A 23,070-nucleotide genomic window follows, 5' to 3' on the forward strand; every position below is an offset into this window, starting at 1 on the left:
AGCTCAATGTGAGCACTAATGAAATGATAGCCATGACTATTACTATTGGAACGGAAAGTTCCCAGGAGCAGACAACTAAGAGTCACCAATGAAGAATAGGGCAGCATTTTAGTATTTATCTTTCTCATATATAGTCATCACACTAGGAGCTTATTAAAATATAGACTCCGTGGCTTTGCTCTCAGATCCTCTGATTTTCTAAGTCTAGTTTGGGGCAAGAATCTCCATTTTTAAGAAGTAACCCAAGTGACACTACTGCATAGTCTGGAGATGGTATTTTGAAGTCTCAGAAGAAATATCAAAGCAGAGACATGGCCAATGAAAATTCTCAGCTCGAAAAGTAATACAGTAAGTCCCCTATAAACGAATGAGTTCCATTCTGAGAGCGCGTTCGTAAGTCCAGTTTGTTCGTAAATCCAACAAAGTTAGCCTAGGTACCCAACTAACACAATCGGCTATCTAGTACTGTACTGTAATAGGTTTATAGTACTTTTCACACAAATAATACATAAACAAACACAAAAAATAAAGAAAACATTTTTATAGTACAGTACCTTGAAAAGTACAGTAGTACAGTACAACAGCTGGCGTACAGGGGCTGGCATCGAGTGAACAGGCAAGAAGAGAGTTACTGAGTGGAGGAGGGAGAAGAGGTGGGAGATGGTAGAGCTGAGGGATCCTCAACAATAGGAGGAGGGCAAGCTGCAATTTCACTCACGCCTGACGCTGATGGCACAGGCTCTGGTTCCTCGCTGGATTCAATTCTATCTACCCTCTTGAAAAAACGATCCAGTGATGTCTGGGTAGTAGCTCTTTTTTTCTCACGATAGATGACACGGTAGCACTGGATTGCATTCTGAACGGCTGCTGCAACCTTCGTGTACTGTTCATTTGTCATTTCCTGCATCGTCAATCTCTTCGGTTCTTCAGTTACTTTTTCCTCTTTTCTCTCTTCATCCTTCCTCTAGGCCGCTGCTTTTTTCTCATCACCACTGCTTTTATGCTTGCTTCCGGACATCTTGGGCTTGAAATAAAGATACTGTAGTACTGTACTCTATACAGTACTGTATAGTAAACTACACAAAAGCACAACTACTTGTAGAAGATGCATGCACGTGACAATGTACACCAGACACGTGAACTAACTTATCTGACTGGACATGCGAACACATGTTCGCATCTTTGGAAGTTTGCACCTTGAAGGTTCATTGTAGGGGACTTGCTGTATGCTTATTCAACCAGATGGTTGAGAGGGATGTAATCAATTTCTTATCAATTTAGTTCCTACTTATCTCACACTCGTTTTTTAAGGAAAAATAGCATTTTTCTTTACGTATGGTCTTTCCAGATTATACTTTGCAAGAATAGAGGCTTTGATGCTTACATTTAAGAACTCTCATGTATTTCTTTGATTTTCAAAGAACAAAGGAAAGCTATAATAAAGAAAAAAAGCAAAAAAAAAATGGAAGATGAGTTTATAGAGTAGTAGTGATTAAAAGACAAAAGCTATTTCATTGCTTACTAAAAGATTCACTTTTGTTTGGTTAACTAATGCTGTCTTTTGTTCCTGACAATAGAATTGAAAGCTCCCCATGGTGATTTTAACTATTCTCAGAAACAGAACACTTTTTGATTGCTGAATAGCCACTAGAATTTTTTATGGGCTAAAGACTAACAACACCTATCAGTGAATCTCAAATCAAGACCTTACGGGAAAATGAATTTGTTTTGATTCTGGCATCTAAGTGTAGTTTTAATATACATTTCCATTTTTAATGAGTGAAAACTGAACATTTCTTCATGTTTTAGGGGCAACTGTGTATTTTCGAGACTGTCCATGTCTTTTGCCTATTTTTCTCTTGAATTTTTAGTATTTATTTCCTTGATTCTTAAGAGTTCTTTACATACTAAGATATCATCCTATTTTCTGTAATAAGATATTGAAAATCTTTTCTCCCTGTTTTTAAGTTTTTTTTTAAATTTTATTGATGATTTTATTTTTTATGTAACCAAATTTATTATAAACTTCTAATGTATCAGGATTTTTGACTCAGTTTGAAAATTAAAAAAACAAACAACTTACCTCACACTGAGTTTAAAATGTCAGTTATATTTCCTTTTAGTATTGTGTTGTTTCTTTTTTTTTTTTACTTTTAGAGCTCTGAGTCACTTGAAGTTTATTTTTATGTATAACATAAGGTCTGGATACAGTGCTATCTTTTTTTCTAATGAGGATTCAGTTGTCCGCCTACATGTTTTAATATTTCATCTTTCCCTGAGTGATTTGAATGCCATTTTTATCAGATACTAAGTTTCTGTAGGTGGCTCTATTTCTAAACGTTTTATTTCACTGAGCTATCTGTATACCCATGTGCCAGTACCAAAAGGGAAATATACTTCAACAGCTACTCAGTGATTATTAGAATTGTAAGCACTTTTATTTTTGTTAGTCTTTTGTTAGTTGTTGAAACCAAGAGATAGGCCATTGGGAGTTGAAAGAAATGGTACTTGCAGAAACTATTGTTTCAGCTCAACTTAATTAGTGCTGGAGCCTTTTTCAATTACCATCTCTGTCTGTGTTATCCGACTATTTGTTTTGAAGAGAGGGGATTATTGCTAAAAGATCCAGATGTTTTATTTAGTTGGGAACTCCAGTCACTTTTAAGAGGAAGGATTTAAAATTTATATCTTCCAAGTGATCTCTTTCAAGTTAGCCTTCTTTCCCAAATGAGATGGTTATTATATGTGACCATGATATTGGCTTTGGTTTTTGTTTACTTGAATGAATGACAGCAAATATAGAGAAACTGAAGAAAAGCTATGGCAAATGCTATTTATTACAAGAAAAAACAAAGACATTCTTTCAAGGAATCTTTTCAATTATATCCTCTTGAAATCAATTAATGGAGCTTAACTAGATTATACATGCAGATACTGTTCACCCAGACACAATCTTTCTGTTGAAATGACTTCTTGAAGTTCTGATGTTTTTATATTTTGTGTGATATTCTTTAGTCTGTGGAATGCACCATTTTTTTTAATTGTCTTTAGATTTCTGTATTTCTTTTATATCAGAACTGTAACTTAAGCAAAGATAAAATATTGACCATGACTTAAATTTGCATAGCTCTTTAAAATATTCTCGAATGGAAACTGATTACCTAGCTTTGCCACTGGGGCATGTGGATATTGATTGCTACATTTGAACAGGACCCACTTAATCCAGACATCCTTCAGTCACCCTGTATACCTGCAGGGCTTTGTGTATATAGGACTTTGTAAAGACAACAAAGGGTTACTTATAAAAAACTGAATTTATTCTATGGAGTGACAGTTAAACACATTCCAATGTAGTTAACACAGGAGATAATATATGTAACATGTTAACGAAGATATAGTGATATTCTGATAGTAATTATCAATTGCTACACAAAGGAACAGATGAGAGGCCTTAGCCAGCTTTGGTTAAGGAATGCATTTTATGGTGATCTGGTTTCTATTACTTCTTTTTTTTGTTGTTGTTGTTGGACCTTGTTTATATTTTGATTCAAATAAACTGGTTACAAAACACAATTTTTGTGACTATCAGGGAAAATTGAGCATGGATAGGGTTCTTCTTGAATTGTGCAATAATACTCTGCCCCTCTGGTGCAGAGTGCAATACTCTGCACTTGGTGACTGTGCTAAACTAGTTCATGCTTAAAAAAAAAATGGACTGATCAGAAAAGAAATATAAATATTTTGAGCATTGCTGTGCCCTTAAATGTATATATTTTATCTTATCTCATTTAACATACTGACTGTAAGATGTTTCCGTTTATGAATCTGTACGAATTTTATATTAAGTAATATAAATTAAATTGATTTAATATATATTAAGTACATATGTATTAAATTGATTCTTATAAACATAATTTTCCTATTAAATAGACTAATCTCTGCTGCAGGACAAATCCAGAAATCTTAGTAGCTTAGCATAGATGTTATCCTTTTTCTCCCCGTGCAAAGTCCTCTGCGTTTCCCTTCCAAGCAGTGTCTCAACGACCTAGATTTATAGACCTGAGGGCTTTGTTCCCTGGACACATGATCTCTACTCTCACTGCAACAGAAGGAAGAAAGAACATGGAGAACAAACTTCTGTTGTTTCCTGTGACTAGAAGTGACCCACCTACATCACTATTACTTGTGCTTATGGGCCACTGGCCAGAACCTTTCACTTGTCCCCAACCCAACTGTAATCTAACTATGAGGGAGTTTGGGAAATGTAGGCTAGCATATGGACTGTTTGTTTGGTGAGCAATAACTCTCTCTGCCACTTGCTTTGCAAAAATCTTGCTCATAAACTAGGAAAAGTTCCTTTTCTATGTACATGTGCTTGAAATTTTCTTTCTCCTGCAGCTCTGAGCAATTTATGTTTTCTGGCTGGCTGCCTCTTTTTTTTACTCATCTGTGTTGGTGAATATATAAAAATAAAGGAAGAGTAGACTATTCTCTCTGGAGGACCAGGTAACCGTTTGATTGCATTTGGAGCTGAAGAGGCCCATGATGGGCATAGTTCTAGATGCCACAGTACTCCCTGAGTAACATGTTTAATCACCCCCCAGGTCAAAACACTTCTTGTATTCCTGTTTAATCTTTTCATTTCCAATATACAGACTACAGTGAAATAAACTTCCAAAGGTCACTATTTTAATGATTTTTCTGCTGCCTGAAGCTTACCTAAGCCATCACTGAGCTGATTTTATGCAAAAATTTCCATTGGAATCATCACTGCCATCCTTCAATGTTGAAGCAGTCTACCACCTGAAAGATAGGGTTGAGACAACGAATTGATAAGCAAGAGAACTAAATTATCTTTTGAGTTCTGTCACTAGCTAGTTGTTTTCCTCTTTGAGCATTTTGCTTAACTTCTCTAGGCATAAGATTCTTAATCTGTTAAATGAAGGTACTATTATTTGACTCTCTTGCTAAATTTTACACACACACGTACAACCTGTTTTTTAAATGAAATTTGTCTGTTTCCCTAAATATAAATGAGAAAATTTCCCTTTAGGAAATCTCTTTTATTCTCCAGATAGTTTTCCTCTAGTTTCTGAACTAAAATTTCAAAGTCTCTTATACAGTGAGGCCAGTGAGGACCCTGAAGACAGACATGCAAATTATTCTTTGATTTTCTAATATTTAAACTGAGTCGTTTTTAAACTCTAACGTGGATTACTACTTTCATCACCTTCTTAAGAAAAGTGAGTCACTTTAGTGAATGGCAATGACCACTTGGTGTTCCTAATTATTTAACCTTTATCCTCTCTCTCTTTAATTTTATTCAAGGCTTTTCACACACCAACTCATACAATAATTTGAACACCTCCCACACATAAACCCCTACTTAGACATATTAGACAGATACATATATTCATTTACACACACTTCATGCCTGTTTTCCTTTCTTCACCACTCACCCAGTGAACTGCATTTCATTAAAGATAAAACTTCTTTTTATCTTTTCATGCTATTTCTAAGATCTGAACAAAATTCACATTTAAGGTAGAATATTTGTTTACTAGTGCCCTGGGTAAACCATTTTAAGTAATCCACCTGAAAGATTCTTCTATGTCACTGATCCTAAAAGAAACACTTGAACAGTGCAAAAATCAGAGACCTTCCCTTGTTAGATTTTAGTTAATTGAAAGTTAAAGTCCACACAGGACAATAATACTGGGGTCTCAGCTGCCCTTTCTAGAATGAAGATGCAGGAAGCAAATGGCTTCTTTAACACTTCACAATAATGATGACCATGTCCACAGAAAGCAAACCCTTTTTCTCACTGCACTGTCTTTGGTGGAAGCCACTGTTGTAGCCCATAGCATCTCTCTGCACACACTGACCATGGTCAGACTGCTGCACCAATGCTTTACAGCTCTAGAAGAGTATTCTAAAATATATAAAAATAAGAGGACACATTGGATATATTTTTCACAATTTGCAATGAGAGAATGGTTTATTTTGAAATAACCTTAAGAAATCAATGAGTCAAATGCTTTGTCTTTTTAGCTGAAGAAATTGGAATTAAGAGATAATGACACACTTATCCAAGGCCCAACAGCTAATCAATGGTAAAGATGAAATGTGAGGCCAGATAATCTGATTGCTAATCCACTATGCCACTCTACTTTCTGTTTGCCAACTTTGAGTCTGTGCCACACTCTGACTTATCTGGGTTTCATAGGCAAGGCCTCTGACACAAACAGCTCATTTACTTGGTCTGTCTGCTCTACTGGATGTTGAGTAGATTATTTAGGGGCCAGGATGGTAGTTTGGAATAATAAGAAGGCATGCTCAACAGTAGCACTCAATGCTAACCTCTGGATGCTACAATCTCATTCTAGAAGGAATTGCCAGCACCTGGATTGTGTTTTATGTTGTGGATTTCATGCCAAAATTTCGGCCTTTGTGCACCAGTGCCGAATGGAATCTCGGAGACAGAGTGTTGGATGAAGTGAAAAGAGTAGTTTTATTGCTTTGCTAGGCAAAGGGGGACACAATGGGCTACTGCCTTGAAAAAACTGTGTCTCAACCCGGGAGGATTTGATGAGTTATATAGCAACAGTTCAAGTAATGAGCTTGTTGATAGGATTTGCATGTGTGCAGGGCCTGCACTCCTCTAATCTGGTCTCATGTAATCTGGATGAGTTTCTCTGATTGCTTTACTCTGGCCTCAGGTAGTCTTCTCTGGTATGAAGAATGCTGACATCTTCCATTTGTTGGGTTTTAATTCTACAAAGAGCTTAAAGACATTGTTATGTGTATTTCTTGAGGCAACCAGGATACTGCCCCAAAGCTGTGCTATTGTATCTCAGCTGCCCCTCCCTTGTCTTTGTATCCCTTCCCTTCCTGGATTAGCAACTGTTAGAATCAGCCCTTTGGAACTCCGGGAAGGTCAAGGAGGCTGGAGTCTGTTCCCTAAAAGAAACCTGGGACTCAGAAAGGCTTCTGTGACCCAGGAGCCCCACAGGATCCCACTTGGTTTCAGATTCCATTATATGGAAACAGATTTAACATGCCAGGCTTTCAACATCCATCAGGCTGGTATGCTTCTTTTCAAGGCTGATGACTTATGAGTGTTTGTAGCTTTTCCTGGAAAGGTTTTATTAGGTTACATGGTGCACTAAAGTACAGGTTGTAGCTGTCCCAATTCAGTCAATTTCTTTGGGTCAGGGAGCCTAAATATTTTAAGATGTAGTATATTGCTGCACTTTCTGTCTAACTAGAATGACCTTGAATGGAGAAAAGATAAATGAACAGTGAAAGGAAAAAGCAAGGCTGGAGAAGAAAACTATCTGCACCAGAAAACCAATCTTTATTGTATATTCTTGCCTCCTTTATCAAAAGTAAGGTAACCGTACGTTGGTGGGTTTATCTCTGGGCTCTCTATCCTGTTCCATTGATCTGTGTTTCTGTTTTTGTGCCAGTATCATACTGTCTTGATTACTGTAGTTTTGTAGTATAGTCTGAAGTCCAGGAGCCTGATTCCTCCAGCTCCATTTTTCGTTCTCAAGATTGCTTTGGCTACTTGGGGTCTTTTGTGTTTCCATGCAAATTGTGAAATGTTTTGTTCTATTTCTGTGAAAAATGCCAATAGTAATTTTTTTTTACATCTTTATTGGAGTATAATTGCTTTAAAATGGTGTGTTAGTTTCTACTTTATAATAAAGTGAATCAGCTATACATATACATATATCCCCTTATCTCCTCCCTCTTGCATCTCCCTCCCTCCCTCCCTGTCCCACCCCCTAGGTGGTTACAAAGCACGGAGCTGATCTCCCTGGGCTATGTGGCTGCTTCCCAGTAGCTATCTATTGTACATTTGGTAGTGTATATATGTCCATGCTACTCTCTCACTTCATCCCAGCTTACCCTTCCCACTCCCCGTGTGCTCAAGTCCATTCTCTATGTCTGTGTCTTTATTCCTCTCCTGCCCCTAGGTTCTTGAGAACCATATATATATATATGTGTTAGATTCCATATATATGTGGTAGGATATGGTATTTATTTTTCTCTTTCTGACTTACTTCACTCTTTATGACAGACTCTAGGTCCATCCACCTCACTACAAATAACTCAATTTCATTTCCTTTTATGGCTGAGTAATACTGCATTGTATATATGTGCCACATCTTCTTTATCCATTTATCTGTCAGTGGACACTTAGGTTGCTTCCATGTCCTGGCTATTGTAAATAGTGCTGCAATAAACATTGTGGTACATCACTCTTTTTGAATTATGGTTTTCTCAGGGTATATGCCCAGGAGTGGGATTGCTGGGTCATATGGTAGTTCTATTTTTAATTTTTTAAGCAACCTCCATACTGTTCTCCATAGTGGCTGCATCCATTTACATTCCCACCAACAGTGCAAGAGGGTTCCCTTTTCTCCACACCCTCTCCAGCATTTATTGTTTGTAGATTTTTTGATGATGGCCATTGTGACTGGTGTGAGGTGATACCGCATTGCAGTTTGTTTGTTTGTTTGTTTTTTTTGCAGTACACAGGTCTCTCACTGTTGTGGCCTCTCCCGTTGCAGAGCACAGGCTCCGGACGTGCAGGCTCAGTGGCCATGGCTTACGGGCCCAGCAGCTCCACGGCATGTGGGATCTTCCCGGACCTGGACATGAACCCGTGTCCCCTGCGTCAGCAGGCGGACTCTCAACCACTGCGCCACCAGGGAAGCCCCTCATTGCAGTTTTGATTTGCATTTCTCTGATGATTAGTGATGTTGAGCATCCTTTCATGTGTTTGTTGGCAATCTGTATATCTTCTTTGGAGAAATGTCTGTTTAGGTCTTCTGCCCATTTTTGGATTGGGTTGTTTGTTTTTTTGTTATTGAGCTGCATGAGCTGCTTGTAAATTTTGGAGATTAATCCTTTGTCAGTTGCTTCATTGCAAGCATTTTCTCTCGTTCTGAGGGTTGTATTTTCATCTTGTTTATGTTTTCCTTTGCTATGCAAAAGCTTTTAAGTTTCATTAGGTCCCAGTTGTTTATTTTTGTTTTTATTTCCATTTCTCTAGGAGGTGGGTCAAAAATGATCTTGCTGTGATTTATGTCATGGAGTGTTCTGCCTATGTTTTCCTCTAAGAGTTTGATAGTGTCTGACCTTACATTTAGGTCTTTAACCCATTTTGAGTTTATTTTTGTGTATGGTGTTAGGGAGTGTTCTAATTTCATTCTTTGACATGTAGCTGTCCAGTTTTCCCAGCACCACTTATTGTAGAGGCTGTCTTTCTCCATTGTATATTCTTGCCTCCTTTATCAAAAATAAAGTGACCATATGTGTGTGGGTTTATCTCTAGTCTTTCTATCCTGTTCCATTGATCAATATTCCTGTTTTCATGGCAGTACCATACAGTCTTGATTACTGTAGCTTTGTAGTATAGTCTGAAGTTCAAGAGCCTTATTCCTCCAGCTCTGTTTTTCTTTCTCAAGATTGCTTTGGCTATTCAGGGTCTTTTGTGTTTCCATACAAATTGTGAATTTTTTTGTTCTAGTTCTGTGAAAAATGCCATTGGTAGTTTCATAGGGATTGCATTGAATCTGTAGATTGCTTTGGGTAATAGAGTCATTTTCACAATGTTGATTCTTCCAATCCAAGAACATGGTATATTTCTCCATCTGTTTGTATCATCTTTAATTTCTTTCATCAGTGTCTTACAGTTTTCTGTATACGTGTCTTTTGTCTCCTTAGGTAGGTTTATTCCTAGGTATTTTATTCTTTTTGTTGCAGTAGTAAATGGGAGTGTTTCCTTAATTTCTCTTTCAGATTTTTCATCATTAGTGTATAGGAATGCAAGACATTTCTGTGCATTAATTTTTTATCCTGCTCCTTTACCAAATTCATCGATTAGCTCTAGTAGTTTTCGGTAACATCTTTAGGATTCTCTACGTATAGTATCATGTCATCTGCAAACAGTGACAGCTTTACTTCTTCTTTTCTGATTTGGATTCCTTTTATTTCTTTTTCTTCTCTGATTACTGTGGCTAAAACTTCCAAAACAATGTTGAATAATATTGGTGATTTTGGACACTCAGTGTACATTGACAGATAAATGGATAAAGAAGATGTGGCACATATATACAATAGAATATTACTCAGCCATAAAAAGAAACAAAACTGAGTTATTTGTAGTGAGCTGGATGGACCTGGGGTCTGTCATACAGAGTGAAGTAAATCAGAAAGAGAAAAACAAATACTGTATGCCAACACTTACATATGGAATCTAAAAAAAAATTTAAAAAGGTTATGAAGAACCTAGGGGCAGGACAGGACTAAAGACGCAGATGTAGAGAATGGACTTGAGCACACAGAGTGGGAAGGGTAAGCTTGGACGAAGTGAGAGAGTGGCATGGCCATATATACACTACCAAATGTACAATAGATAGCTAGTGGGAAGCAGCCGCATAGCCCAGGGAGATCAGCTCGGTGCTTTGTGACCACCTAGAGGGATAGGATAGGGAGGGAGACGCAAGAGGGGGGAGATATGGGGATATATGTATATGTATAGCTGATTCACTTTGTTATAAAGCAGAAACTAACACACCATTGTAAAGCAATTATACTCCAATAAAGATGTTAAAGAAAAAAGAAAACAAATCTTTAAAATATCCAAATTATAACACATGAAATGACAAGCTCTCTAAATTCTTCATAATTATTATCAACATAGCTATTATTGGGCTTCCCTGGTGGCACAGTGGTTAAGAATCCGCCTGCCAATGCACGGGATATGGGTTGGAGCCCTGGTCCGGGAAGATCCCACATGCTGTGGAGCAACTAAGCCCGTGCGCCACAACTCCTGAGCCTGCGCCCTAGAGCCCATGAGCCACAGCTACTGAGCCCATGTGCCACAACTACTGAAGCTCACGTGCCTAGAGCCTGTGCTCTGCATCAAGAGAAGCCACCACAGTGAGAAGCCCGCGGACCACAACAAAGAGTAGCCCTGCTCGCTGCAACTATAGAAAGCCCGTGCTCAGCAACGAAGACTCAACACAGCCAAAAATTAAATAAATAAATAAATTTATTTTATAAAAAAGAAAAACATGGCTATTATTGTAGGAGGTTATTACTTAGCACATTTGGAGAAAAAATGCATTTTGTAAGCGTTCAGTTATTTCTGAATCTTGGAATTAGTCTTATTGGTGGCTGGCAATTCTCAGAATTCTGTTTACCATTATGCATTTTGTTAATGCTATTTCAAATGTCTCTCTATTCTTTAAGTAACAACTGGAGATAAGATATGCTTTAATATAAAATGACTGTTTATAAGGAATATATATCATAAGATTTAATAAAAAATCATCAATATAAGTAGCATAATTTCTGTATCCAGTTGTATAGTGTGGGGTTAAAAATGATGTGAAGCTCATTTAATATTTCAAAGGAAGATGTTATTATGTTTCAGGCATTCCCGCACAGCACTCTCAAAGTGTTTTAACTCTTTTAGTCCTCAGCACAACCATTTGAGGTTGGCCTCAATATTCCAACTTTATAGATGAAGAAACAAGTTCATTTAGATTAAAGAAGTTGCCCAAATTAAGTGATAGATCCAGAATTCAAATTCAGACCTACAGGAAAGCCCACACTGTGCTCAATCCTTCAAGCCATTTCTCTGTAATTATATGTTCAACCATGTTGTTTATTACCCTCCGTAAAGAAATGATCTGACAGCTTGGTTAGAGTTTGGCATCTCTTTCTATGCATCTTAAAGAGATTAATTAGGAAGCTGCTGAGGTATCTGTGGGACACGGGATGGTTAGAGTAAACATCTTTTAATCTTATCCTCAGGCAACAAAGGCATTTTGTTTGTCTAATTTTGTTTTGTATCCCTCTGTCTGGCATTATTCCCTGGTCAGCACTATTATAGAGACAGTGTGGTGTTGTAGGGGAGCGGAGGATGGACTACGGGTTTAGATAGACCTCAATCCCAGCACCACCATTTCTAGCAGTGATATTTAATAAGCTACTCCAACTCAAAGGTACTCTTTGGTTCCTCGTGAGGATTAAGTATGTGCTGTCTATGGAATTTACATGTTAATCATGGCTCATTAATTGCATTATATTAGACTCTTAGTAATCAACTTTATGTTTTCAAAACATTTTCAGACAATACCATCTTTAATTTATTTTGAATCTTATTAGCAGGAATGGAACTGGAGATACACAGCTGAGAGGTTGAAGATACCAGTGAGAAAAGATAAGGGATTTGGGTCTTGTATACATCAAACATTAGCAGACTATATAGAAAATCCTGATGTTTAACACTTCTGTCTTTCAGTACATAAACTATTTATATGACATCTTTCTTTTTGAGATTTTTTAAAAATTAAGGTGCATTTTAAAATACCATCTTAATGTTATAGATGTGATGATGAATTGTTATAAATGGTTGATTCTCTCTAATTTCATGGATCAGATCAGCTGTGCTTGACTGATGGAATAGCAGTTCCCAATGGGACTCCTAGGAAGTGGGCAAGAAGAGGGGTCTCCTAACTACCACAAACTGAGATGCCTTCTTCACTTAGCTTTGTCAACAACCAGTTGTAGGGACTTCCCTGGTAGAGCAGTGGTTAAGAATCCGCCTGCCAATGCAGGGGACAGGGGTTCGAGCCCTGGTCTGGGAAGATCCCACATGCTGCGGAGCAACTAAGCCTCTGTGCCACAACTACTGAGCCCGTGCTCTGTAACGCGAGAAGCCACTGCAATGAATAGCCTGTGCACCGCAATGAAGAGTAGCCCCTGCCCGCCACAACTAGAGAAAGCCTGCACACAGCAACGAAGTCCCAACACAGCCAAAAATAAATAAATAAAAATAAATTTATTAAAAAAAAAATGAGCAAAATACCTTTAAAAAAAATAAGAGCCAGTTGTAATCCTTAGGAGTCTCAAATACAGTTCCATATGTGGTTGTGAACCTCAAAATATTGCCAGGTAACCAGGTGAGCTGAAATTATTCTAGTAGCAAAGACTACCACTTTGATGGATGGATGAGTCAGAAGTAGTGCTGAAGAAGTGCTTTAAGATCCAAGCTCAAGTGGTTTAAGGTGGGTTTTTTAAAGTAGGGTACAGATTGAGAATGGGAAAATTTCATGATATGAGTTGAGGATTGGTGGACACAGAAAAGCAAGGGTCATGAAGTAAGCTGTGATGAATGAAATGGTATTGATAAGAGAGCTGTTTGACCAGGGGAGCAGATTAGTGACTCAGATAAGTTGGTAAGTCGGAGCTTCTAGAGCCAACAGTGAAGTTATTTATTAGTTTATAGTTTTATCTTTCCCAGGCAGAGTTTTCCTGGAACACATAATTAAGTCATGATGACATAGGTGCTCTACAGTTGTATCTAAGGTATAATGGCAAAAATGTTCTCAATTCTCAGCAAAGTCGCACCAGATTCCATAGAGGAATCCAGCATTCTCAGACTCTTGTTCAAACTCCAGAGACTTGACTAGAGAAGGACAGTCACAGACTGTATATAGACCTCAGTAATCTGACACTAGGCCTCTAGAATGATCTCCATGTGAGAGGATGGCAAAATATAAAGAGGAGAATTAGGTGATTGATGAGGGAAGAGGTGAATGAGAGGCTGGAGACTATCAGGAGGAAGGAGATGTAGGAAGAATCATTTAAGCCTGTAGACAAGTGTTTGGGTACCATTCCCTGCACTCTGTAAGTTAATAGGGTGGGGGGAAAAAAACAAAAAACAAGACTAACCTCTTTGAATCCAAGCTGCTAGATGATTTTTAGCAAATGCCTTAGCTCTTCAAAATCATAGCAAATAAAACTATGTCATGTATTGAAACTTAGTCTCAAAGAGGTTATGATGGACTTTGTACTAAAGCCGGATGTTCCTACTCTCAGTTGTTGAATGGATCAGTAAAACACCACTATATACAAGAGATCCATCTTAAGTCCCTTGGCTATTACCTTTCTTTTAGAATTCTTCTAAAATTATAAAGATTATAAATTATAAAAATGTTATAAAGATTACTTCTTTGCTTTCAGTTGTGACCTTATTTGTCTGCCAGATATATAAAATGGTGGATAAAAACTTGAAACTTCTGGTTATTTATAGACGCAAACTTTGGTTTCAAGTTTGATCAGGTTACCTTACTCTCAACAAACCTTCTTACTTATTATTTAAGCAATATACTTATTATTCCTGTGAGTTTCTTATTGTATAAAATGATGCTTATAAGAACAACTTACCTATTTGTTGAATGAATCACAGGAGATAATGTATGTGAAAGTAACTAACACCACAATCCCTGTCACAAAGTAAACAGTCAGGTATTTTATTTCTTCTCCCTTTTCTCAGCTACCAGATTTTTCACAGGCTACAGCCAAAATAGGTGCATGTCATCTTCTTTGATCCTGTGCTAGCTAAGTAAGTCGTCTCAGCTGGAGAGATTTTTCCCTGTAAGGGAGATTTGACAATGTCTACAGTTATTTTTGTTGTTACAACAGGAGAGATGGATGCTCCTAGCATCTAGTAAGTAGAAGCCAGAGATGCTGCTAAACATCCTGCATTGCATAGGACAGCTTCCTGCAACAAACAATTATCCAGCTCAAAAGGTCAACAGGGCAGATCAAAATTGATTAGATGATTATTTTATTTAAAAGAGGTTTGGAATTGAGAGAATCATCAAAATCAAGACCATTATTAATATCAGTAATGTTTATTGGCAACTTGTGCTAAATATGTATGTGTATATATAGTATATGTACATATATATGTATGTATATATGTATATATATATCAATGTATTACTGTCATTATATCATTTTGTTTTACATCATTCAGTAGAGTTGGTTATTTTATTTTTGTTTTGTTTTGTTTTGTTTTGCGGTATGCGGGCCTCTCACTGTTGTGGCCTCTCCCGTTGTGGAGCACAGGCTCCGGACACGCAGGCTCTGTGGCCATGGCTGACCAGCCCAGCCGCTCCGCAGCATGTGGGATCTTCCCAGACCGGGGCATGAACCCATGTCCCCTGCATCGGCAGGCGGACTCTCAACCACTGCGCCACCAGGGAAGCCCGAGTTGGTTATTTTATACCCATTTTTATAGGAAGCTTGGTGATGTAATATAACCTGACCCAAGTACATGCAACTAATAGTTGATGGAGAAAAAAATGTAACCCACGTGTCTCTGACTTCAAAACCTATGCTTTAAACCACTAAGCAGTGTTGTCTCCCATTGGTTAAATCCTGGCCCTACCACTTAATGGTTTGGATCTTTAACCAAGAATTTTATCTTGTTGAGTTACAGTTTCTATTCTGGGAAAAAAAAGAAAAAGCAAGTTTACATTTCCATCTATGTTATGGAACCAATGTGAGCATCAAAGTTATGAAGTCAATGAACACACTTTAAAATTTTAAAGTACTGTAAAATGCAAGCTGCTATGCCTCCTAATTGACAGATCATCTCATCCCAGAGTATATGTGGGGAATTTCAGCTTTCTGTTTCTGAGACATATTGATAGCTCCATGCAGAAAGAGAGATAAATGAAAATAAAAATTCTGTCCCATTGTGACCTAACTCCTGTTTGGATAAGTGACATTTCTGACAAATCATTAAGAGTAGAGGGACAAAAAAGAAATTGTCTAAAAGCCCCATGTTTCCTTTAAAAGTCCAACCTGTTGTATTTAGTGATGGGATTAGATATGATTGAACCAAAATAGTTGATACTAGAGAATAAATTGAGTAGCCTGTTCACACAGCTTTACCCACACAACTTTCATGTTTTCTGTGAAAAATAAATCCAAGAACGATCAACAAATACCAGGACTCTAAGCTTAGAGACCGACATAACACGTGTATTTTCAACAGAAGAATACCTATTTCTGTGAAGATTTAAAACTAGCTTAATATCACAATATATTCAAATAAAGTTTCCTTATTAATGTTACATTTTGTAGAGTAAAAATTGATGTATTCTGGTTCTTACAAAAGTAAGTATATAATATATTAACTAACTTTTTATGAAGTTTTTGTTCTTGATTAATGTCTCTCCATGGTGTAATATTTTTTGATTCCCTTGCCTAGATCAGGACAATTAACTTTCACAAAGATGTTTCCTTTAATGTTCTTATTGATCAAAAATGTAATATAATGGTATTCACTACATATTTACTAAGCAGTTACATCAGTCAATCATTCAACACATATTTATGAAATATCTACTCTGTGCTCATCATTGTGCAGCTGTGTGCAAGGAAACTTGGAAATAAAAGAAGTCCACTTTCTGAAAATGAAATTGAAATTACTGATTTAATAACTTTTTCTTCCAGGAAGCTCAGAGCCAAGCATGAAGCTGCATTATAGCCGCTCTGTAAGCCTTTAAGGTCCTCATATTTGAGTTATTTACTGAGTCATAACAGTTTCTTTTCTCTTTAAGCCATCTTTTCACAGTATTATTTCTCTGTTAGATTCTTCTGTTTCACTCATACTCCTTGGGGACATTTCTGACCTGTTAGGAGTCCATTCCTATTAATTCTGAGTCTTAACAATCACATTAAGATACAAGGTTAAATGCTAGATTCATAGTAAACATATACACCTGAGCCTATAACCAATGCATATTTATGAGATCAGTGCCCAAAGAAAAATCAAAAACTTCAAAATTCCCCTTGGAAGATGGCTCAGCTTCTGTATAGAATGAGAAATGGTGTCAATAAATTAAATATAAATATGTAGAGACATTCTCTGAGTGAATAGCCGCTATGGACATTGTAGCTCTGTTGACAACATCCATGCCTTTGCTTCTCCACAGTGACACCTTAATGGAGTTTGGGTTGCACTCACTTCATAGTGAACCTTGAATGACCAAAAACTGGACTTTGTCCATTCTTGCCACAATAAAAGATTCAGGTAGCCCAGGCCTAAGGTCAATACATGGTATTCCTCTGTCCACAGGACTTGGTTCTGGGATAATACCAAGAAAAATACCCCCAATACCAAGGAAGTACGCATCAGACACAACCCCAAATTAAATCCACATAACCATTGTGGGTTATTTTTGTTTCATGGCTTCAGATCACTTTAATGCACATAATGCACAAATTTTCCTTGGTGATTTTTTACCTCTGTTAAGTTTGCAGGCCCTTGCGAGAGCCTCCCCTTGGTGAGTGTATTTATGATGCTAGGAAGGCTCTTTGAAGTGACTCAGGAGGAAATTACTAAGGCACAGAAACCCACCAAGGAGATGTGCCTTTCCAGAAAATTAGCTTTGAATAGAATAATATGTCAACACAGCAACTAATTCTACGCATGACATAATTTATCAACAGCCCCTCTAAGATTCTCTGTGCCGGAAGAGAACATTCCATAGAGAACAAACATGAACAAAACAGGAGAATTTACTTTTTGGCTATCCTAAGCGGCCTGAAATACCTTTTAAAGAATGCATCAAACTAGAACTATCTATTTAGTTTTTAACAGGTCACTTTGGAATGGCTTTTCACTGTGTTTCTTGCTTTTCCTGGGAAGTGAGACATTTTTATATGACTTCATTACTGATCTACATACCTGTCTATCAGTTATCTACAGAATTGCATTGATTCTTTCCCTTTTCTGTCTTCTCCTCTATCAAGACGTGCCTAGTTTCTGCACCTTATAGTTCTAAAATCAGCCACACTCTGACAGAGTTTCTGACCATGATAAGAAGCATATTTGGAGAGACTCCAAAATATTTTGACTCAGTTTCAAAATCTTTACCTTATTGCTTTGACCAACACCCATTTTCCTTGCCTGTCCTTTTTCTCTCATTTGTGTATATTTCCTCCTTCTTAAATGTTTTTTAGGTCCCACCTTGTACTACCCACCAGTGGCAGCAGCCTCCTCTGATTACTTGACTTATGGCTGACCATGCTGACCCCAAGCAACTCACTTTATTCCACAACAGACAGCTGCCAGGGCACCATCAAGACAAAATGTCCCAATTTTGATAGGCCTTAATGTTTACGTCATCAGAGACTCAAAGAAACCTTGACATTTTGAAGGAAGAAGGGTGTATTTATTTCTAGAAAATTAAGAGTAATGCTTTAGCTTCGTAAAAGGAGTTGAGAGCATTTTAATTAAATAAATTTTGCATGTAATTGTATCCTGACACTTTTAGATTAGGATTCAACGGGTGTTTATCGATTTCAGAATAACATATGCAGGATGTTCTTTCTTGCAAAGCTGGCCAGAGGCACAGGCTGTAAAAAGAATGGTCAATAGGACGAGATCTTTGAGATTGTGTAACTTTGAATCACGTGTTCAAGTCTAAGCGTCAGCATCATTGTACATGATGGCAGGTGCTACAGATCTACAGTGTTCTAGATGAGGAGAGCTGTTCATGGCCTACACTTGCCCGAAACAAAAGAATAGAGGAAATTTAGCCCCCAAGTCCCGTGATGACAGGGCTCACGCTGACCTTTATAACATCATCCAAAACTACAAGAATATTTTTTATTAATTCCAAACTTCTAACAGTTGTGTGAAAATGTGATATTTTCTCACACTTCTGTTTTATATGCATGTACTCTTCTCTCTGGTTGAAGTGATTTCCCACTCTCTCAACATCCTCGTTCCGCCAGCTAAATTTCATTAAGACAAAATAAAGTGGCACATTTGACTTCTATTCTGTCTAGTTTCTGTTCCTCTGAGGCCCAGTAATCCACTCTGATTATCTTTATCAGCTTTCAGGAACATGTATTAAAATCGATGTTGTATATTCAGCTTTTCCTCTTAGCCTGTGAGAACTGTGGTACCACAGGGGTTGATATTTTATTATATTTCCTTTCCTTGAGTGACACAATATTTGAGATATAATTGGCACTTACTGAATGTTTACTGGGTAAATAAGTGACTGAGTGAATGAGGTTTGTGAGCTCTTTGACTTTATTTCCATCTGCAGTGTGGTTTTCTTCTCTTGTTGCCCATCTTCTTTTTTTTTTTTATGTCGGTTCATTGGTTTGTTTATTTATTTTATTTTTGGCTGTGTTGGGTCTTCGTTTCTGTGCGAGGGCTTTCTCCAGTTGCGGCAAGCGGGGGCCACTCTTCATCGCGGTGCGCGGGCCTCTCACTATCGTGGCCTCTCTTGTCGCGGAGCACAGGCTCCAGACGCGCAGGCTCAGTAGTTGTGGCTCACGGGCCCAGTTGCTCCGCGGCATGTGGGGTCTTCCCAGACCAGGGCTTGAACCCGTGTCCCCTGTATTAGTAGGCAGACTCTCAACCACTGCGCCACCACGGAAGCCCTGCCCATCTTCTTTATTCCAACACCAAGCTTTCTGTCAGCCTGCCTAACCCTCTGCTTCCTCTCTTGTTACCTCTTTGTCTTCTGCCCCCACATTTACTTTACTTCCAGTACACAAAATGGAAATCTGTGTCATGTAAAAATTATTTGAGATCTAACTTTTAAAAATGCTGTTTAAATTTGTAGTTATGTCCAAATCCATCCTCCATCCTGCCCTGACTCACATTAAACAATCTCTCTCCTTCAGGCTTCTGAGGGCACTGGCCTGAACACTAGAGAGCAGAAGGAAGAAACAAGGGGATTTACCCCCCTCTTTCTCTGCATGAGCTACACTCTTTCCTCAGTCCCACTTTGCTACTGACAAATGTGTTATACTTTCAGATTTGACCCGGATATCCCATGCCTTGATTTCCAGTAACACTGCCTCTTCCTGTTGTCACTCCATTCCAAGATAACATGTTCTTTCCTAATGTTATTCATTTCCAGGTTGCTTCATAATTCCTTGTTTAGCTCCTCTGCTTTTCCACAGCCTGAATATTTAATTCACTGACTTAAATTTTCTTTATTTTTTAATACTTAGGATAGTTCTTTGTTTTCCTGCTTGGATCTTCACTAATAAAATAAATTTAGAGATAAGGGCAGAGAGTAGCCACATTTTTCTTGGTATATTTTTCAATTAACGATGAAAATTACATGTTTTTTGAATAACTACAGGGACTCTGTATAATTAGTCCACATTATATTGCTTTCAATGATTACTGGAAGCTGTGGAAATTGAAATAATAGCAAATGCAAATGAAAGTAAGAAATGAACACATGTTTATCATTTGATACTATAATGATTAATACAGCTTCTTGGTCAAAGACCTAAATGCAGCCAGAACAAGTATTATTTAATGATTCTAGAATCTCAGGGTTATTTTGCTAAAAGTAAACCATTACATTTAGTTCCATATAAAATTATTCACCTTTATTAAAAAGATCAAAATTAAATACTCTTGGTTCTGTTCTGTGAAATGTCAGAAAATATATTTTCTTCAACTACACAGGGCAGGGGTGTGGGTCATGGAGGCTGAAGTGATAAAAATAGATTTCCTGGAAGATAATGCAAGTTACTCAAAGAGAAAAATATAGTCCAGTAGATTTTGTAATATTTCCAAGTAATAAAGCTAGAACATTTAGTTCTCACTTCATCAGGAACCCAGTTTATTCAGTAATTTAAATTAAATGAATTAAGTGATTATGAAGCTTTATCAGGTATTCTTGCATGAAAAAGCTAGCAATAATCTCTCCAGCCATGTGCCTAGGTAAACATTTGGCACCATATAGTCTTTGAAAGAAGTCTGGGGAAACAAAGGTTACAACAAAGACAACAATACCAGGACCTAGGGGAAAATAATGTGCCATCTGCTCTAGTTGTGTTTTTATAATACAAAATAAGGGAAGGACCTTTATTTTGATACTTTTTGTGTGATAATCCTTACCTTTTTACCAGTAGAGGAAGGACACTTGTGATGTTGTTCATTGTATTAGTCTGCTAGGGCTACCGTAACAAAGTACCACAGACTGGGTAGCTGAAACAACAGAAATTTATTTACTCACAGTTCTGGAGCCTACAAGTCTGAAATTAATGTGTTGGCAGGGTTGGTTTCTTTTGAGCATTTCTCTCCTTGGGTTGTAGATGGTTGTCTTCTCCCTCTGTTTTCGAATGGTCTTCCCTCTTTATGTGTCTGTGTCCTAATTTTCTCTTCTCGTAAGGAAAATTGTCATATTGGATTGTAGCTCACCCTAAGTATCTCATTTTAACATAATTACCTCTTTAAAGGTCCTATCTCCAAATACACTCACATTCCGAGGTACTGGGGGATAAAGACTTCAACATATGAATTTTGGAGGACATAATTCAGTCTATAACACATATAGTAATTGAATTTCTCTTTTGAATTTCTCTTAGTGTTGGTACTAAGGAAGAAATAAAGGGGGAAAATAGGAGACAAGTAAAAAGATAAAAAGAAAAGGAGAATTTCTTCTCACTATGCTACACCCACACTTGTACCAGTGTGACATTCTTTTCTACGTTTGTACACATTTTCTGTCAATAATAATTATTTCCCCATTTTTTACATAGCTAATTCCTAGACATTCTTGAAGAATTAATACCATCCCCTGTAGGAAACATTTGCTGTCTCCCATTTTTATTGATTTGAATTCAGTGGTTTTCCTTGTGTTGCTTTAGCATCTGGATGTTTATCCGCACTGGTAGGAGTATCATCTTGTACAACAATCATGTACATTTCCTCCATTAAAATGAGAGCTCCTTGAGGACTAGGACTAGCTGTTTCATCCCCATATCATCAATGCCTTGTTTGGTTGTACATAAACATAATTTCTTGATCCAATAGCTGCTGTTCAGCATCCTCTCTGTGGCAGACAGAGAGGAGACAATGATGAGAAAAATCAGACAGTCTCTGTTTTACTAAAACAGTTTAGTCAAAGCATCTCAGAAGCAATGCATCCTGGACACACCCCCATCATTAACGAAAAGGTATTCTTTATACCTTCTTCTCTAGATAAGTAGATTTTTATGAGGAACATTATATTCTTTGGGCTGAGATTTCCTTCCATTCTTAGTAATCCTGTCTAGGACAGATATTAGTGGCCCAAGACTTGAATTTTGTAGTGAGTCAAATACTGTGAAATGTAGGGCTGTTTCTCAAAGCTCAGGTGGGAAGCAGAAATTCACATATGACAATCTTTGTACTGAATAAGATGCACGAAAAATTACAAATATAAAAACCTAGAGGTAAAATGGTTACAATTCAAAGGATGGTAATGATGAATGTAATACATGTCAAGTAAACCTGAAATTCCAACTGAGTAGCCTACTTCACAAGCTTTACAGTGTAGGGGGAAATCCTGTCAGTGTCAGCCCATTTTTACTAGAATCCTTCTGGGGAATAAGGAAGGTATTTTAAAGACATTCTCTGTCTCTCATCTCTGGGATGAGGTTCATGATCAAATACAATTTTATAACTAGATGTTTACACTGTGATTCATCAAATCCCTCTATAAATTATCTAGGAGGAATTTTTTAGTCTACCTCTGCAAAGTTGCTCAACTTTCGAAATGAAGTACTTGCAACCTCCTCATACCTGTTCCCCAATTACTCTGAAATCTCTCTCCTCTCTTATTCATCACTTCCCCTTTCCCTGTGGTTCAGATGTTAAAGGTTTATTAATTAGAATTTATTCATTAATTGATTTTAACACTACTATGGGGCACTTATTATATGCCAGACAGTTCATATAATTCCTGCCTTTATGGAACTTAAATCCAAGCAGTTAATAATTAATTCAAATAACAAATGTAAATATTTCTAAGTACGGAGTATTCAGTGGTTAATATTTTTAAAAAACTTTCATGTATAAAGTGCAAGTTGAGTGTGTATAAGAACCACCTTCCCGGACTTCCCTGGTGGTCCAGTGGTTAAGAATCCACCTGCCAGTGCAGGGGACCACAGTCCGATCCCTGGTCCGGGAAGATCCCGCATGCCGGGGAGCAACTAAGCCCGTGTACCACAAATACTGAGCCTGCGCTCTACAGCCCACGAGCCACAACTACTGAAGCCCGCGCGCCTAGAGCCCACACTCCGCAACAAGAGAAGCCACTGCAATGAGAAACCTGCACGCTGCAATGAAGAGTAGCCCCCTCTCGTCACAACTAGAGAAAAGCCCGCATGCAGCAACGAAGACCCAATGCAGCCCCCCAAAAATAAATAAATAAATAA

At 37.6% G+C, this 23,070-nt stretch overlaps 1 long non-coding RNA gene across 1 annotated transcript in view; it reads right to left on the minus strand.

Moving 5' to 3' along the window:
* Positions 1-1,367: 1,367 nt before the first annotated feature.
* Positions 1,368-23,070, minus strand: part of LOC141279265 (uncharacterized) — a 47,796-nt gene continuing 26,093 nt past the window's right edge. Inside the window, exons 2-3 of the long non-coding RNA XR_012333236.1 lie at positions 4,720-4,803; positions 1,368-1,433 (exon numbers count right to left, since the gene is read on the minus strand). This is a non-coding gene — a long non-coding RNA (uncharacterized lncRNA). The remainder of the gene's footprint in view (positions 1,434-4,719; positions 4,804-23,070) is intronic.

The sequence above is a fragment of the Tursiops truncatus genome, chromosome 8 (assembly GCF_011762595.2).
Source record: "Tursiops truncatus isolate mTurTru1 chromosome 8, mTurTru1.mat.Y, whole genome shotgun sequence".
NCBI lineage: Eukaryota > Metazoa > Chordata > Mammalia > Artiodactyla > Delphinidae > Tursiops > Tursiops truncatus.